We start from the raw sequence: 6,311 nt of genomic DNA, 5'->3' as shown, positions 1-6,311 counted from the left end.
TTACAAACCAACAGAGAAAACATACTCATGAAGGTGTAACACATCCTTATAATATGTCTCATGTACAACTAGTCAAGCAACCTATGAAGACTAAACTCACTTCTGATGAGATCTAAATTGATCCAAAGTGTTACACATGTAATATAAAGTGTGATACAAAGTGTACATTAATACAAGGCGAATGATGATAAGACACTTTTTAAGAACTTTTAAGAAAATCATATTATGAGAGACAGACTTAATTAACATGTAGGACCCCCCTCCTATGTCTATCTTCTTTACAACGAGCGCTATCACGCTCCTAATTCCGATGAAACAGAGTACTGGGTTACTTTCAAGAAGTGAGAGAGGAGGTTATGGATAAATAAAGATGACTGACTGATAGATGACAGAGTTCTGATACATGGATCAGGAACAAAGAGAAAACTTCAGACATCATAAGAGTCTTCTGAACTGTCTGTATCACTTTGACATTCAATTATTTACTTCATAATCAATTATTCCTTTGGAATATTTGGTTGAGGAGATAGGATCAAATTCTAATTGCTGTGTTCAGCTATGAAGAATGATTGAGAGTATTGAATTAGATAGGGAAATAAATTAAATGGAAATGTTTAGTGATCGCTGTTGCTGAAATACGAAAACACAACACAATGATATTATTAGGAGGGAAAACTAATAAAGAGAGGGCAAAAGAGATACACTGTCACGACTTCCTCCGAAGTTGGTTCCTCTCCTTGTTCTGGCGGCGTTCAGTGGCCGGCGTTGCCGGTCTTCTAGCCATCATCAATCCACTTTTAATTTTCCATTTGTTTGGTCTTGTCTTCTCACACAACAGGTTTCAATTCCATCAGTACATGTTGTGTATTTAACCCTCTAGTCCCCCGATGTCCTTGTCCTGAATTGTTTATTGTTGTCACGTTCGTCGTAGTGAGGAGACCAAGGCGCAGCGTGATGTGAATACATTCTTCTTTAATAAAACGAAGAACACTTAAACAAAACAACAAAACAAACGTGAAGCTATAATAACAGCGTGCTGACATGCAACTACACATAGACAACTACCCACAAAACCTAAATGGAAAATGGCAACCTAAATAGGATCCCCAATCAGAGACAACGATAAACAGCTGCCTCTGATTGGGAACCAATTCAGGCCACCATAAACCTACATTACCTAGACATACAAAATCCCCATAGATAAACAAAAACCCTAGACAAGACAAAAACACACATACCCACCCTCGTCACACCCTGACCTGACCAAAATAATACAGAAAATATAGAAAACTAAGGTCAGGGCGTGACAATTGTAAGTGCACGTTATTCTGGTGTGCGTCGGATTTTGTACCCATTGTATTAATTGTTCTGTTTACGGTGATTTTTATTATTAAACTGCGCCGTTGTAACACAGCTTTTGCTCTCCAGCACCTGACTGCTCTGTCGCCATTACGCATCTCTTACATACACAGAAATACAAATGGAGAAAGAGTAACTTTACCTAAGATAACTTGTTGTATGTTTCTGGCTCTTTCATGAATGTAGGGGGGATTGGTAGAGATGATGAGGAGGAGAGTAACAGCACACAAAACATCTAGCAACCACAACCACAACAACACATAAGTGAGATAAGGCAAATTCCACACTCAATTGCATTAAACTTATAAAAAATATTCCCATACCATGCACAGCCAGAGATCTCACCTCTCGGTCTCATCTCAACAGTCAATAAAAAGGCAATGCCTGGGTATTTTTGGCAGTTCTTATCACTGAAAGAAGAGATTCCTGAAGTATTTCCTGTCAGCCTGGAGTACTCTCCACCGACAGCCTGATAAAATCTACAGCATGCTGAGTGTTAAAATCTACAGCACTGTGTTCAAACTCAATAGAGAACTAACAGTGATTGTACTGTAGCCTGTCGAGAGTAAATGCCAACACTCTTGTGTTAGGTTCTTATTTTTCAGAGTAAATAACTCACAGACTCTCGAGAAGCTTTAACCAAGTTTAATTCTGCCCAAAGGTTCTGTACAGCTGTAATTTAGACAACCCAACATTTCTCCCATCACATATATATATATATAAAATATACATATATAAAAGGAACCTTTTATTGCCGGTCATAACTCTTCAAATTACAGCCCCCCTTTGTCCCTGTGTTCCTGTCCTGAATGGCCTGGTAGTGAAAGATCAGTATCTCAATGCATTCTCAGTCTAAATAGTTAGCAGGGTGTATACCACCACCCCCCCTTTCCTTCACCCGGCACTTATCATTCCAGCGTGTCTTCTTCAGATATATTTTACAGTTCATTTTCCCAACGGCACATGTAACTTTTGCCTGTCACATTTCATGGCCCTTAATAATGTCCCAATTTTAATATCCAAGTAGATATTTCCGTTCCTCCCATATACACGTGTCTCTCACCTGAGCTTGTTCTCTCTCCATGCTCACTCCACACACTCTCTCAGCACCCTGGCCCCGGTTTATGGCTCGGACTCAGATAGGAGTGGTAAAAGTCACTGTCTCTCATTGCACACCTTTGTCGCTCTTTCTTCAGCCGGGTAGGGAGGGTTTTGAGATCTACACACACTGTCTATGGTCAAATTATTCCTACCATGCATTAAGACACGATCTGACGTCACCTTCCATGATAACCTCAAAAAAGCACAGATCATAACAACAGTTAAATTCATTACATTTCTGTTTCAGGAAACCAGACAAACATTGACTATATGACAAATTATAACATTAACCCTTTCTTAATAACATCTCTAAAACAAATGTCAAAAAGCATAACATACCGTTACTGCTAAAACCATTTTCTAAATTAGTCCATACTCCCTTGTTCTACTGGCGACCTCTAGGAAGAGTTACCTGATTATGAAGTTAGCACCTTAACCCCTCGCAGAATTCCCACAGGATCCCAATCTAGTGACATTTGTATCAAAACAAAAACACATGAAATCAGAAATACATATATCACAATCCATTTGAAGTAACTGTCATCCCTTATTAACATATATTTTCCTTTCTATATGCAAACTGAACACAGTACCACTGTATAAGCACCCCAAAGACAAGGACCTCAGGGAACTGGTAATTTCCCCCTTTCAAACACATGATAAAAAAAACATGTTAAAACAAAAATAAACAAATTCTAATAACTAATCAATTTAGAATTACAACTCTTTATAACTCCCTACGGATATAATAATAATCTCCTAAAGTAATGGTACAATTTGGATAGAGAATGGTGTTTCTCGTGAATTTTATAATTAAATCCCACTGTTCCGTTAATTTCTAATGAGGTTGATCATTCCTCATTAGGAATTGTTAGTATATAGGGCTTTCGACACCATTAAAATGTTTCCTCTCCCTTTATTTCCCCGTCCTTCGGAAACCGTTTAAATACCTCTTCAAGACATTTCCATCCTCCTGCAGACCCAATTTAACTGCATTGAAAAGACCCCATCCAATAAATCCCACAACACGGCGATAGTGTCTCTCCACCGAGTCTAACGATTCACTGGTCTCCTTTTCCCCATGATTCTCCATAACCACCACACCACATGAAAAAATTAAAAGTTAATTTTAGGTTTGGTAACCCCTATACTAATTCCTCGTGACCCCTCCACCCTTTTGTCCATTCTGGAATCCTATTCCAGAATAAGATGATATCAAAAGTGTATGTAAACTTCCGATTTCAACTGTACATTACTTGTGTGAATAATACTTAAAGTGTAAGGACCAACGCTGGAGACGAGAAGCAAGTACAGGGAGTGAACATTTAATAGAAAATGGACATCAAACAAAACAAGAACAGTGTCTGGACGTGAGAACAAAACTACAAAATGACTGGTGTCCATAATGAAGGGCAGCCTGGCGCCCTCGAGCTCTAGAGCGGAGAACGGGGAGCAGGCGTAACAGTCCCTCCTGGGTGAGCCTGAAGGGCCGGCCCGAGCCATGGGCGCTGGACTAAGCGGCTGAGGCGTAGAAGCCCGACGAGCCGGCTGAGGCGTGGAGCCTGTTGGGCTGGCTGAGGCATGACGTGGGATGGGAGCCTGATGAGCCAGCTTTGGCATAGAAGCCAGACGAGCCGGCTGAGGCATGACGTGGGATGGGAGCCTGCCGAGCCAACCGAGGCAAGGAAACCTCTCGAGCCAGCTGAGGCACCCCCGGTTCCATTGGCGACCCAACGATGGGACCCAACGTCACCACCAAAAACAAAAAACAAGAACTCTCTGATGCTTCAAATAGTGGTGTCAGCATTCTGTAAGGACCGACGCTGGAGACGAGAAGCAAGTACAGGGAGTGAACATTTAATGGAAATTGGACATCAAACAAAACAAGAACACTGTCTGGACAGGGGAAACCAAATGACATTACGACAATAATGCTGACACGGGGGAAAAAACTGAGGAACAGACAGATATAGAGGGGGCAATCAACAACGTGAAGGAGTCCAGGTGAGTCAAATGAGCGCAGATGTTCATAATGATGGTGACAGGTGTGCGTAATGAAGGGCAGCCTGGCACCCTCGAACGCCAGAGAGGGGAAGCGGGAGCAGGCGTGACATAAAGATGATGCAACAATACTCGCCAACTGACACAATGGTTGAGGACATAAGTAACAAACAAAGATATTTGATTGCCGTAGACCTATGCAGTGCAGACACAGTTTCTATACTTCTATACAGAAGAATGGATCTTATGTGCGCTTGTCATTGGTATCAGACATTTATTACATTTTGCATGTATTACTAACAGTGGGTGTGTAGAATAAGGCATGCATGTCATGATGACAATTCCCTGAATAACAACCAACTTCAACATCAGTGGATAATAGCCCTGTTAGAACTAATCAAGACAAATCAGCCCAGCCATTTCTGGTGCATGTAGACTGGAAGGGGTACAGGGAGAAGAAGAGGTAACAGCTTAACAAATACACACATACACACACACACACCCACCCACACACATACACTTCACAGTCCACCCCAGCTAACATAAGAGCAGTGTCATCCAACTAATGAATCACTCCAACATATCCTGTTGGAGGGGAGAAGGGAGAAGAAAGACAAAATTAGATATCTTACCACAGCAAATATACCCACAAGCCCTGCAAAAATATAGTAGGCTAAACCTATAGAATAAATAATCTGTCATGTTCCAATGTTAAGGAGCCAAGTACTGCACATGCAGGTAAAATTACTAAATGATATGGTATAACTTAAGTGTTGCTCAAGCTTTTCCTCTCTAAAAAGTTAATATCACCCCTATTTGAGACAGCTGTTCTGGAGTAGACTGTAGTTCCCCTCGGTACAGATCCAGGATCAGCTTCCCTTCCCCAAATCCTAACCTTACAATTGTTAGGGAAAACTTCACCCTATACCACTATAGTGACAAGGAGGATGACAGAGATACATGGCCAGGACCACCAACCTCATCAGATTCCTCCCCAGACCCCTTCCCATCCTCCTCCTCCTCAGTCCCTCCTACCACCTTAGCACTGAGTATCAGTATGTGGCCTCATTGAAAAGAAAAAACAAATTTTAACATTAAATGCTTGGTTTTTCATGATAGATCCATAATGATCAAAAATACATAGGCCCAACACAGCTCTATGATGAGCTATATCAATCTCACACTTACCTGAGGAGAAGGCAATATTTTCTGATGATAAAAACTGCAGGAAGAATCACAGCAAATACACTATATATACAAAAGTATGAGGACACCCTTTCAAATTAGTGGATTTGGCTGTTTCAGCCACACCAGTTGCTGACAGGTGAAAAGAATTGAGCACACAGCAATGCAATCTCCATAGACAAACATTGGCAGTAGAATGGCCTTACTGAAGAGCTCAGTGACTTTCAACGTGGCACTGTTATAAGATGCCACATTTCCAACAAGTCAGTTCGTCAAATTTCTGCCCTGCTAGAGCTTCCCCGGTCAACTGTAAGTGCTGTTATTGTGAAGTGGAAACTTCTAGGAGCAACAACATCTCAGCCACGAAGTGGTAGGCCACAGAAGCTCACAGAACAGGACCTCCAAGTGCTGAAGTGCGTAAGATGTAAAAATTGTCTGTCCTTGGTTACAACACTCACTACAGAGTTCCAAATTGCATCTGGAAGCAATTTCAGCACAGTAACTGTTCGTCGGGAGCTTCATGAAATGGGTTTCCATGGCCGAGCAGCTGCACACAAGCCTAAGATCACCATGCGCAATGCCAAGCGTTGGCTGGAGTGGTGTAAAGCTCACCGCCATTTGACTCTGGAGCAGTGGAAATGTGTTCTCTGGAGTGATGAATCACG

This window comes from Salvelinus namaycush, chromosome 20 (genome assembly GCF_016432855.1).
Source record: "Salvelinus namaycush isolate Seneca chromosome 20, SaNama_1.0, whole genome shotgun sequence".
NCBI classification, from domain to species: Eukaryota; Metazoa; Chordata; class Actinopteri; order Salmoniformes; family Salmonidae; genus Salvelinus; species Salvelinus namaycush.
The sequence above is the reverse complement of the archived record's forward strand: the minus strand, read 5'-3'. Positions refer to the sequence as shown.